At 37.7% G+C, this 13977-nt stretch overlaps 1 long non-coding RNA gene across 1 annotated transcript; it reads right to left on the bottom strand.

The window, feature by feature from the left end:
* Positions 1 to 5525: 5525 nt before the first annotated feature.
* On the bottom strand, positions 5526 to 12985 carry LOC143270679 (uncharacterized). Its single transcript, XR_013047921.1, has 5 exons — positions 9061 to 12985; positions 7157 to 7478; positions 6825 to 7059; positions 6495 to 6728; positions 5526 to 6404 (listed from the first exon to the last, which is right to left on the bottom strand). It is a non-coding gene; the product is annotated as an uncharacterized LOC143270679 (long non-coding RNA).
* Between the last annotated feature and the right edge of the window lie 992 nt (positions 12986 to 13977).

Below are 13977 nucleotides of genomic sequence, written 5' to 3'. Positions count from 1 at the left end.
GACACGTGAATCGTATTGATCCAAAGCTGGATTGCATTTTGGTTATCTTACCTTCTAGGCGTTCTCCTACTGGAATATTAATGCAGAGGGAAGATATTATATTGGAATGGATATTTTTACCAAATAAACCAAATAAAAAATTAAAAACTTATGTGGAAAAAATCTCTGACTTGATTTACAAAGGAAAAATGAGACTTCGTCAATTAGCAGGCATAGACCCAGCAGAAATTGTCGTACCATTAACTAAGGAGGACATTGAAAAATTATGGACAGAAAGTGAACCTTGGCAAAGAGCTTGCAGTAATTTTTTGGGAGAAATTAACAGCAAATATCCCAAAAGCAATAGAATTGATCTTATAAAGAGAGCTGAATGGATCTTGCCTCGAATTGTACGGCAAAAACCCATATCTGGAGTTCGTACATTTTATACAGATGCCAACAAAGAAGGAAAGGCAGGTTACAAATCAGAAAATTTAAGTAAAGTGGTTCAAAGTCCGTATAATTCAGTGCAAAAATCAGAATTGTATGCTATTCTGTTGGTATTAATGGATTTTTCAGAACCTCTCAACATAGTAACTGACTCTCAGTATGCTGAAAGAGTGGTGTTACATATTGAGACTGCAGAATTTATCCCTGATGCTTCAGAATTAACTTCACTATTTATTCAATTACAAGATACAATCAGGAAAAGGAATCATCCTTTATATATAACTCACATTCGATCCCCTACTGGTCTGCCCGGCCCTCTAGCACAAGGCAATGATGAAATTGATAAATTATTGATAGGAAATGTGCTGGAGGCCTCAGAATTTCATAAAAAACATCACGTTAATAGTAAAGGTTTAAAAAAGGATTTTTCCATAACCTGTCAACAAGCCAAAGAAATAATAAAGAAATGTCCTACTTGTTCCTTCTACAATCAGACGCCATTACCAGCAGGATGTAACCCAAAGGGTACTCAGAGAAATGAAATCTGGCAGATGGACGTGTTTCACTTTGCAGAATTTGGAAAATTGAAATATGTACACTACACTATCGATACTTATTCAGGATTTCAATGGGCAACTGCTTTGAGTTCTGAAAAAGCTGATTCTGTAATCACTCATTTGCTAGAAGTTATGGCCATCATGGGTATACCTGCACAAATCAAAACTGACAATGCTCCATCATATGTCTCTGTTAAAATGAAACAGTTTTTTGCTTATTACAATATAAAGCATATTACAGGCATACCACATAATCCTACAGGTCAAGCAGTTATAGAAAGATCAAACAGAACTCTAAAGGATATGCTAAATAAACAGAAATGGGTAACAAAAACCCCCAGAAATAGACTGCATAATGCTCTTCTAACTTTGAATTTTCTGAATGCCAATGAGAAAGGAACAACAGCTGCAGAGAGACATTGGATAATAGAAAAAACTACAGAATTAAATCAGCCTATATACTTTAAGGATGTGCTGACCTCAGAATGGAAACCAGGGTATGTATTATATTGGGGACGTGGTTTTGCTTTTGTTTCTACAGGAGAAGATAAGCTGTGGGTACCATCAAAATTGATAAAGGTTCGATTTGAACAAGAGAGACCTCTTAATTAGAGGAGGTGATAGTTCATCAACCAGCATGAACATCCAATTTAAACTAACTTGTATCAATAAAACATGCCTTTTCATTTCATCAGATAATAACTTGCCAAAAAGGAACATCCCCAAAATTAGTCTTGGGGAAAGGTTTTAGTTTTTGTCTTTTAGGAGAATGAAGGTTAAGGAATCTGAAGAACACTGGACAAATGAGACAACTGAAGAAAAGGACAAATCATCTATCCCAAGAAACAGAGTGAAACGGTGTATGGGTATATATTATCTAAAAAAATTTTATGTCTTCCTAAATGTTTGTTTCTGCTTTTCTCTAAAGATTTAACACTCTTGGTTTTCTAATAGTCCCAGTTCAATTAAAATTTAAAGCTGACTTTGGAGTTGGAGAATGGCTCTCTCCTTCTTTAAAATCAAGCATGTTGTTAAAAGGAAAATGCAAACTCCCTGTATCATGCCAGAATAAGAGCCATCTTCTGCTATGGTACAGGTCAAAAGCAAAATTAATTAAGGGACTATTCTATTACTAATCTCAACTCTGATTCTATTCTGATTCTTTAAACTTTTCTCAAAGTATAAATTTTATATCAAAATTTACAAGATTAATATATATATATACATTTTAAACTTTGTTAAGATATGAATGGTCACATAGAGTACTAACTAATTCTAGAAAAAAGGCTAGCTGCATATATATGTTTTTGTGTTCGAGTCTCTTATCAGTTTTCTGCAGGAAATCATGGCCAGGCCTAACATCAACTGAAGTCTCCAGAAAGAAGATGGGGCCCCACAACAACAACAATTCCACGTGGACAATAATAATATCATTAAGCTGACAAACATCATCCATAGATCAGCTTTGAACTACAAGGTGCTCAGAGCAAATTTGAGATGACTAGCTGAGATGATCCAGTCTCAAAGACTACTTGAATAAGGACTTGAGATAAACCCTCAACTTTGGCATTATACACAGACTGGATAATGAAGGATATAGTTACCTCTCCTAGAATTTGACAATTAACCTAAAATTTTTCTTTCAGGATAAAGAAAACTTCGCCCATACCCAGCAGGAAGCAATTTTAAGAATACGACGCCCACATTCCCAAAGAGGTGGTGTGGGGCGGGTGGTTTTTTGGTCTTTTTAATGGGTTTTGGGTCTGGGATAATTTTCAGTATTTAGGGGGGTTGGTTACAAGTTATTGTCAAGGGTTAGGAAAAAGGCTATGCAAAGGAGATATTTAAGGTTCTTGTTTAAAAAAAAAAGAGAAAGAAAGAAATGAAAAAGACAATTACTAGTTTTAAATACTTTATATTGGATTGAATTGTTTTATATTGTACACAAATTTGAAACTGATATTGTTAGAAAATGCTATATGTATATTTCTAATTGTATTTATTCCATCCATTTAACAATGTAATGCAAATTTCTGATCCTTGAATGTTATTATTATCAACTATTAGGATATAAAGAAATGAAAGCTAGTAGTTAGACATTATCATAGAACTTGTAGTCATATTAGATATGTTTTAAAAATTGAGCAGAGATGTTTTAGACAGGTCATCTTCAAACCCTTCAGAGATCTACAGAATATGGCATTTAAAATGTTTTAATAACTTAGAAAATTTTTCTTTTTTGAGACATGTCGGCTCCTGGCAGTACCAATCTACTTTAGAGAAAATATGGGCATTGAAGAAACTGCATATGGAGTCAACTTTCATTCTGGCAAAAGTTAGCCACTGGACAACAAAGTATCCTCGAATCAACAGGACAAAATGGACAGACAGATCACGAAACAAGGGACTACTGATTCTTGCCAAAACAAGTGTGGTTATGGCTTTATCAAAAGGCATCTTCTGAGGCCAGGACAATATGGCCCCATCCCTGAAGTGGCCTTCGCATCCGGAAAAGGTACGGTGCCCTTTTCTTCGAAGGCAGCTTAACAGGCAGAGGGCCGATGGATTCTTTTGTACAATGGAACAGCAGCTGAAAGCTCATGCCTCTCAAAAGTAGACTGGTATTTAATAGAGGGATGTGGAGAAGAAGGGGATGCTGAGATGAAGCCATATATACACAGCCAAGAAGAATGGACAGCTGAATTAAAAAACTGTCAACAATTTCCAGAATTTAAAATCCTGAATCATGACAGGACACTAGTGGAATTCAGGTGTTTCTGGTACGTGGACTGCGCTCACCCAATGTGAGGTTGAACTGTTGACCTTGTGTACATCCTACTTCACAAATGAGTCTGTCAGATACACTAAGCCTATAGGCTGAAGATGATGCCCCAACACTGCGGAGAAACCTCAGGTGACTGCCCAGGCAGCTGGCTGTTTCTGTCAACTCACAAAATTTTTTGGAAGTTGCTTGCATGCACTTCCTGTTTTTATTTTTGTTAGCTACTATTATTCCCTTCTTGGGTCTCTGAGGGAGTTGAAGATTAGTTAGTTATGGTTGAAGATTAGTTAGTTATAGTTGAAAATTAATTAGGATAGAAAGTGCATTAGATACATCTTGGATTTACCAAAATAGGATAGATAATGGAATTATTTTCTCTGATTTGTCAAATACCTGTTTAGGTATTTATTACTTGTATATATTGTATATAGTTATTGTACTTTTGTATATAGTTTTTCTTTTGTTAGTTATAACCTTTTGCTTTCTTTTTCTTTTTATTAAAATAGAAAAGGGGAAATGTGGTGATAATCTAATTGTACTGAATTATTATTTTGATTGTATGTTAATAAATAAAGTTGTCTGGGAGTCAGAGCTATTAGAGCCATAGCAAGAGTGTGGCGGTGGTGGCACACGCCTTTAATCCCATAGATATCTGTGTGTTCAGGGTCAGAGCTATTAGAGCCATAGCAAGAGTGTGGCGGTGGCGGCACACGCCTTTAATCCCATAAGATCTCTGTGTGTTCAGGGATACAGCCAGCATTGGAGACATATGCCTTTAAGACCTAGGGGGCTGTACATTCAGACAGTGACGAGGCAGTCATGTGTTTGGGTTTACAACCAATGAGAAGGCAGAACAACATACTTTAAAAATACAAACCGACAGGAAGTAGGTCTCTTTTCGCGAAGCTGGGACAGCAGGAGGAAGGGTGAGATTTTAGCTCTGAGCTCTGACTTCTCGGCTTTCTCTTTTACATTGTTTCTGTGTTTCTTATTTAATAAGACGGTTGGATACATCTACATATAAATGTATAAGCTCTTGAAAGAATAAACCAAATTTTAAAAAGTACTCTCAGATAATGTGGTGGTTTGTATAAGAATGGCCTCCATAGGCTCATAGACTCGTATGCTTGAATTAGGAAGTGGGGCCTTGTAGGAGGAAATGTGTCATTGGGAGTGGGCAGTGAGGGTTCAAAAGCCCATGCCAGGTCCAAAGTCTTTTCTCTCTCTGCCTATGGATCAGGATATTGTTTTCAACTACTGCTCCAGAGTCTGCCGGCATGCCAGCATGTTTCCCGCCATGATGATAATGGCCTAAACCTCTGACACTGAAAACAAGCCCCAGATTAAATGCTTTCTCTTGTAATAATCGCTTTGAACATGGTGTCTCTTTACATCCCCAGAAAAATGGCTATGATAGTTACGCTATGGTTCAAGTCATATAGTTAAAATCAACAATCAGTTGTAGGCCAAATTCAAAATACATACTATTTCACACTTTTTTGTTTTCCCAACCTAATATTTTATTAATCATTTGAGAATGTCATACAACATACCTCAATCACACTTGATTCCCATTCCTCACAGGTCCACCCTCTCACCCTTGTGGCATCCTTCCCCAGAATAGAAAAAATACAATATAACAAGTCCAATTGGTGTTCTCCTTATACTCATTAGAGCATGGTCAAACTTGCAGTAGCCAGCCCTTCAAAGAGGAGTTCTTTCCCAACCCCTGCCTGAAGCCATCAACTGTGAAGACCTACAGTTAAGTATTTTTATTACAACTTTCAAAAACTCTCCAATAAGATCCTGTCTAGATTTTCTTTTGGGGTGTGATGGTGGCACAGAAGCCTTCAATGTCTGTCTGAATTTCAGTTATGGTTCTACAGTCATTGATACTACTGCAAAAGAAGATATTTGCCCATAGAAAGCAGTGGCAGTACAGATCAAGTCCTTCAACATGGTTTCCAGCAGCAGAATGAATGATAGACTTCTACAGGGTTTCCAGGAGCAGCACAGATCATTTTCTACACGATTTCTGCTGACGGCTTGGATAACTGCCATTCATCTGGTCCAGGACATCAACATAGATCACCAACATAACGTGTATGAGGGAGGCATCACAGATCACTATCAGGATGCTTTCTTGTGGCAATACTGACCACAGACATCAACACAGTCTCCATCGGCAGCTGGGTCATGGATATCCAACTGTTCTTCAGTATGCAGCCCAGAGCATGAACATAAACATAGTTTTTGGTGGCATCAAGGACAAAGATTTCAACGTGGTCTCCAGTACAAGGATGGCTTAATGATATCAAAATAGTTTCTGTTGGCAGCTTAGATCATTCATATTGACCTAGTCCACAGTAGCAGCACCAATCAGAGACATCAACATTATGGCTGAGAGCAGCACAGACTAAAATCATCATGGTCATCATCATGGACTCAGGTGGCAACATGGACAATGGACATTCACAAGGTCTAAGATTCCAACGAAGCTTATGGCCATAAACATGGTTATCAGCGGCAACATGAATGAGTGACATCAACTTAATTTCAGATGTTAAGTCAGATAATGGACATCCACTTGGTCAAAACAGGGAACAAAGATAAGTGACATCAACATGGATGGTTTCCTGTGGCAGATCATAAACATCAACTTAGTTTCAGGTGGCAGACAATCACAGAATTCAACATTGTATACAGTGCCAACACAGGACACTTACCTGAAGTGGGTCTCAGGTGGTAGTATATACCATTGATTTCAGAATTGTCACAGATGATAACAGACTTGAGACAGCAGTATGGTTACAAGTGGTAAGAAGTTTCAGTAGCATAAACCTGATTGACAGCAACAGCAAAGATCAGTGACATCAACAAAGTTTCAGATGACAAGTCGAATCATGGACATCAGCAAGGTTAAGAGAGGCAGCGAGAATCACTCACATCAACATGGTTGCCTGTGTCAGTATAGATCATGGATATCAATTTAGTTTCAGGTGGCAGACAGATCATGGAAATCAATATTGTGCACATGAGGGACACAGGAAACTTACTTGAACTGGGTCTAAGGAAGCAGTATGGACAAATGACTTCAACACTGTTTCTGATGACACTGTACACTGCAGACATCAATATGATTACAGGTGGTAGCAAAGTTCATTAACCTCAACATGGTTGACAGTTACAACATAGATCAGTAACATCAACAAAGTTTGGACAGTAGGTTGGATGATGAACATCAACATGGTTAGAAGATGCAGCAAAGAACAGTGACATCAACATGATTTCCTGCAGTGGCATGCATCAGGAGTATTAAATTATTTCTGAATGGCATGTGGGGTCAAGGAAATCAACATTATTCATGTGGGCAGCACAGAATACTTACCTCAATGTGGTCTCAGGTGGCAGGACAGAACATGGACATCAACATCAACACCTTATCCAGGAGCAAAACATAACATAAGGCATCAAGATGGACTTCAAACCAATTGGAATAGCATAGGAAAGCTCATGAACACGATGAAGAAAACAGCAGGAATCCATGTCGTCAACAAGGTTGCAGGTGGTAGCATGTAAATATCACCAATTTCAGATGGTAGCTGAGATCATGGCAATTAACATTCATCACGTTGGCAGCACAGAACTCTTGCATCAATAGGGTCTCTTGTAGAAGAATATCTCCATGGATATGGACATCAATGTCATATCTACAGTACGAAAGACCAAAAGCATCAACAAGCCTTCCAGAAATAGTAGGAAGAGCATGGTAGGTCATTCAATAATGGACATCAATTTGGTTAACAGAAGCACATGGGATCAATGGCATCAGCATGGTTTCAGGTGGCATCATGAATTATGGATTTCATCTTACATATGGATGGTGGGTTAAATCTTGCAAATTAACATTCTGTATGTTGTTAACACAGAACAATAATTTAATGCAGTCACAAGGGGCAGGAAAGTTATTGGACATCAACAATGTATGTAGTGGTTAAGAAGGACTACAGGCATCTACATGGCTTGCAGAAGAAGCAGGAATAGCATGATGGCCTATGTTAGACACCAATTTGATTAACAGAGTAGGATCAATGACATCAACATGATTGCATGTGGCAGCATGAATCATAGTTATCAACTTATTTTCAGACTGCACATTAAATCTTGAAAATTAACATTTTTTCTCATTCACAAAACAATGGCAGGAAAGATAGATATAAACTTCATATTGAGAATAAAGAAGAACCACAGGCATTAACATGCCTGCCAGAAATAGTAGGAATACAATGGAATGTCTGATCATGGACATCAAAACCATTAAGAGGGAGTAGAAAACAATGGCATCAACATGTTTATAGACAGCAGCATGAATTATGGATATTAACTTAGATGGTAGGTGAATTCTTGGGAAATTACTTTGTTCATGTTGGAATAACAGAAAATTTATCTTAATATGGTCATAATTGACCACACAGGTCACCAATATCAAGACGTTATCTAGAGATAACAAGGAGCAGGGGAATCAACATGGCTTACAGAAGGAATACGAATAGCATGGAAGTTCTAATCATAGGCATCAACATGGTTAACAGAGACAAGAGGGATCAATAAAATGACCATATATTCACATGACACCAAGAATTATAGATACAAAATTAGTTTCCAAGATTAGGGAAATCTTGGAACTTAACATTTTAATGGTTAAATCTTGGAACTTAATATTCTTCATGTTGGTGAGAGAACATTTAATTTAACAAGGTAAAGACAGCAGGAGAGATCACAAAAAAATATGGTACCCAATGGTACAAATATGATGGGCATCATCATGGATTTCAAATGTACTAGGAATATCATAATTAGAATCATAAACACCAATATGTCCAACAGAGGCAGAAGGGATCAATGACTTCAACATGTTTGGAGGTGGCACCATGTATTCTGTATATCAACATAGTTTCAGTTGGTCGTTAAATTCTTGGAAATTAATGTTCTTCACATTGAGAATACAGTACACTTAACATTAACATTGTCACAGTTGGCAAGAGTTCAAGGAAATCTACATGGAATATACTGGCAAGAAGGACCACAGGCACCCACAAGACTTCTAGTAATGCCAGAAATTCCATAAGACAATGGATCCTGGACATCCACATGTTTACCAGATGCAGCAGGGATAAATGAATTCAATTTGTATGGAGGTAGTAGCAAGTATTCTGGATATCAACTTACCTTTAGTTGGTATTTCAGATCATAAAAATTTACATTCCTCATGTCGGCAAAATGTACACTTACCTTAATATGGCCATAAGGGTCCAGAGATGTCATGGCAATCAAGATGTTATCCCATTAAAACAAGGACCACATGCATCAACATGGCATACAGAACCAAAGGAAGGCCCAGCAGGTCCTTTCATAGACATCAACAAGGTAAACAGAGGCAGCAGGGGTCAATGACATCAGCAAGAGTGCAGGTGTAAACATGAATTACAGACACCAGCTAAGTAACAAAGGTTCCTTAAATTTTAGCAATTACCATTCAATATGTTGCCCAAAATAACACTTACATTAGCATGGTTACTTGTAGGAGGAAAGATCACAGTGGTAGGAAGATTATGAGCATCAACTTTGCTTCCAGAAGGAGTAGGAATACTATTATAGTTCCAATCATGGACATGAACATATTTAAGAGACTAGGCTGAGATTAAAGACCTCAACTTGTTTGGACGTAGCAGCATGTATTCAGGATATTAACTTAGTTTCTGTTAGTATATCATTTCTTGCAAATTATATTCTTCATATGGGTAAAGGAATACTTACATGAATAAGGTGATGGAGAATTGAAAGCAATCAAGGTGTTATCCCATGGTAATGAGGACATGCGTCAACATGGCTTACAGAAACAACAAATGCATTACAGGTACATTCATAGACATCAACAGGGTTAACAGTGGCAAAAGGGATCAATGAGGTCACCATGGTAGGATGTGGCAGCATGAAATATGGATATTTGTTTAATTACCAATGCTTGATATAACCATATTACCATTCTACACATTGCCAAAAAGGAACACTTGCCTTAATATGGTCATAAGGGACTAGAGAATTTATGGCAATCAAGATGTTAGCCCATGGTAAAAAAGACCACCTGCAACAACGTGGTTTACAAAACCAATAGGAATACAGGGAGGCTCCATTCATTAATATCAACAGGGTTTTCAAAGGAATCAGTGATCAATAACATCAGCATGGCTGCAGGTGACAGCATGAATAATGTGATCAACTAGTTACCAAAAGTTGGTGAAATCTTGGAAATTACCATTCTATACATTGGCAATAAGGAACACTATATTAACAAAATTACCTGTATCAGGAGAGATCATGGAAACCCACATGGTGTCAAGTTGTTTACAAAAGCATGAGCTTCAACACTGCTACCAGAAGAAGTAGGAAAAGCATTATAGATCTAAAAATGGATATCCATATGTGTAAAAGAAATAGCAGGGATCAAGTAAATCCACAAGGTTCCAGGGGCAGCATGCTGACAGGACAGCCACATAATTTACTTTGGTAGTTGAGAGCAAGGAAATTAACTTTCTTCTTGATGGAAAGACAGAACATGGTCTCAAGTAGCTGAACTGATGGACATCAACATCAGATCCATGGGCAAGAAAAGAACCCTGGCATCAATATGCTTCTAGAAACAGTAGGAAAAGCATGATATGTCTGGTCACAGACATTAATGTCTAAAGGATGCAGTAGGGATGAATGAATTCAAATTGTTTGGAGGTGACTGCAAGTATTCCAGATATCAACTTAGTTTCAGTTGGTATTTTTGTTCTTAGAAATTTACATTCTTTATGATGGCAACACAGAACATTTTCATTAATATGGTCATAACGAGAAAGAGAGGTAATGGCAATCAAGATGTTATCCCATGGTAACAGGGACCATATGCATCAACATGGCTTACAAAACAATAGTAATGTAAGACAGGTAGTTTCATAAACATTATCAATGTTAAAAGAGGAAGAAGAGGTCAATGACATCAGCATGGGTGCAGGACGCAGCATGAATAACAGATATCAGCTAAGTTAGCAAAGGTTCATTAGATTTTGGGAATTACTATTCTATATATTGCCAAAAAGGAACACTTACCTTACATGATAACTTGTAGCAGGAGAGATCATGGAAATCAACCTGGTGTCCAGTGGTAAGATCATGAGCATCAACATTGTTTCCGGAAGGAGTACGAATAGCATTGCCCTTCCAACCATGGATATGCACATGTTTAACACACTCAGCTGGATTTAAAGACCTCAACTTGTTTGGAGGTAACATCATGTATTCAGGATATTAACTTATTTTCTGTTAGTATATCAATTCTTGGAAATTACATTCATTATATGTGAAACACAGAATACTTACACAAATAAGGTGATAAGGGGATGGAGAATTGAAAGCAATGGAGGTGTTATCCCATGTTAATAAGGACCACATGCATCAACATGGCTCACAGAACCAATAGGAATGCATTGGAGGAACATTCATAGACAACAAAAGGGTTAACATTGGCAACAGGGTTCAAAGACATGAGCATGTTTGGAGGTTGCAGCATGAATTACGGATTTCTGCTTAGTTACTGATGCTTGTTAAATCTTGGAAATTACCATTTTACACAATGTCAAAAAGGAACACTTGCCATAAGGGCTGGTGAATTTATGGCAAAGATGATGTTAAGGACATAAAGGACCACCTGCATCAACATGGCTTATAAAACCAATAGAATTGCAGGGGAGTTCCATTCATTAATATCAGCAGGGTTTGCAAAAGCAGTAGGGATCAATGACATGAGCATGGCTGCAGGTGGCAGCATGAATAACTTAGTTGCCAAAAGTTGGTTTAATCTTGGAAATTATCATTCTACACATTGCCAAAAAGGAACCCTAGCCTTTATATGGCCATAATGGGCTAGAGAATTTAGGCAATCAAGATGTTAACCCATGTTATAAAGGAAGACCTGCATCAACATGGCTTACAGAAACAATAGGAATGCATGGGAGCTCCATTCATTAATATCAGCAGAGTTTGCAAAGGCATCAGTGATCAATGACATCAGCATGGCTGCAGGTGGTAGTATGAATTATGTGTACCAACTCAGTTACCAAACTTGGTTAAATCATGGAAATTACCATGGTGTCCGTTGGTTTATTAGAACATGAGCATCAACACTGCTACCAGAAGTAGTAGGAAAAGCATTATAGTTCCAATTACGGTCATCCATATGGGTCATGGAAGCAGCAGGGATCAAGTAAATCCACAAGGTATCATGTGGCAGCATGTAGAATGGATAGCCACATAGTTTACTATGGTAGTTGAGATCAGGGAAATTAACATTCTTCTGGTTGGAAAGACAGATCTCTTGCATCAATATGGTCTCAGGTAGTAGGAAAAACAGACATAAATATCAGATCCATTTGCAAGGGAAAACCCTGGCATCAATGTGACTTCCAGAAATAGTAGGAATAGCATGATATATCAGCTCATAGATATTTGCATGCATAAAAGATGAGGCAAGGATTAATGAATTCAAATTGTTTCTAGGTTACAGCAAGTATTCCGGATATCAACTTAGATTCTGTTGGTATTTTTGTTTTTGGGAATTTACATTGTTTATGTTGGCAATACAAAACACTTACATTAATATGGTCATATAGGGCCAGAGTGGTCATGGCAATCAAGATGCAATCCCTCGGTAACAAGGATCATATGCATCAACATGGCTTACACAAACAATAGGAATTCCTGTCAGGCCCTTTCATAGACATCAACAAGGTTAACAGAGGCAGCAGCAGTCAAAGACATCAGCATGAGTACAGGTGGCAGCATGAAATACAGATATCAGCCTAGGTAACAAAAGTTCATTAAATCATGGAAATTATCATTGTATATATTGCCATACATGTACACTTACCTTAATACGGTGACTTATATCAGGAGAGATCTTGGAAGTCACCATGGTGTCCAGTGTTTAGAAGATCATGAGCATCAACATTGCTTCCAGAAGGAGTAGGAACAGCATTGTAGTTCCAATCATGGACATTCATATGTTTAAGAGACTCAGCAGGGTTTAAAGACCTCAACTTGTTTGGAGTTAGCAGCATGTATTCAGGATATTAACTTAGTTTCTGTTAGTATTTCAATTCTTGGATATTACATTCTTCATATGGGCAACACAGAACACTTCCGTCAATATGGTGATAAGGGGATGGAGAACTCAAGCAATCAAGGTGTTATCCCACAGTAATAATGACCACATACATCAACATGGCTTACAGAACTAATAGGAATGCATTGGAGGTGCATTCATAGACAGCAACATTGTTAACATTGGCAACGGGTGTCAATGATATCAGCATGGTATAAGGTGGTAGCATGAATTAGTGATATCTGCTTAGTTGCCAATTCTTGTTAAATCTTGAAGATTACCATTCTACACATTGCCAAACAGAAACCCTTGCCTTAATATGGCCATAAGGGGCTTGAGAATTTATGGCAATCATGATGTTAACCCATGATATAAAGGAACACCTGCATCATCATGGCTTACAGAAACAATAGAAATGCAGGGGAGCGCCATTCATTAATATCAGCAGGGTTTGCAAAGGCATCAGTGATCAATGACATCAGCATGGCTGCAGGTACTAGTATGAATTATGTGTACCAACTCATTTATCAAAAGTTGGTTAAATCATGGAAATTACCATTCTATACATTTGCAACAAGTAAAGTCTACATTAACATAATCACCTGTAGAAACAGAGATCATGTATACCAACATGGTGTCCAGTGGTTTAGAAGACCATGAGCATCAACACTGCTACCAGATGTAGTAGGAAAAGCATTATAGTTCCAATCATGGACGTCCATATGGGCAATGGAAGCAGCAGGGTTCAATTAAATCCTCAAGTTTTCAGGTGGCAGAATGTTGAATGGATAGCCACATAGTATAATATAGGAGTTGAAACCAGGGAAATTAACATTCTTTTTTGTTGAAAAGACAGAACACTTGCATCAATATGGCCTCAGGTAGGAGGACATATGGACATCAACATCAGATCCATGGGCAAGAAAGAATCCTGGCAACAACATAGCTTCCAGAAATAGTAGGTATGTCTTCTCATAGACATCTGCATGTATAACAGCTGCGAA

The sequence above is a fragment of the Peromyscus maniculatus genome, chromosome X (assembly GCF_049852395.1).
Source record: "Peromyscus maniculatus bairdii isolate BWxNUB_F1_BW_parent chromosome X, HU_Pman_BW_mat_3.1, whole genome shotgun sequence".
NCBI lineage: Eukaryota > Metazoa > Chordata > Mammalia > Rodentia > Cricetidae > Peromyscus > Peromyscus maniculatus.
Note: the sequence above shows the minus strand (reverse complement) of the source record. Positions and strands in the feature narration are given on the sequence as shown.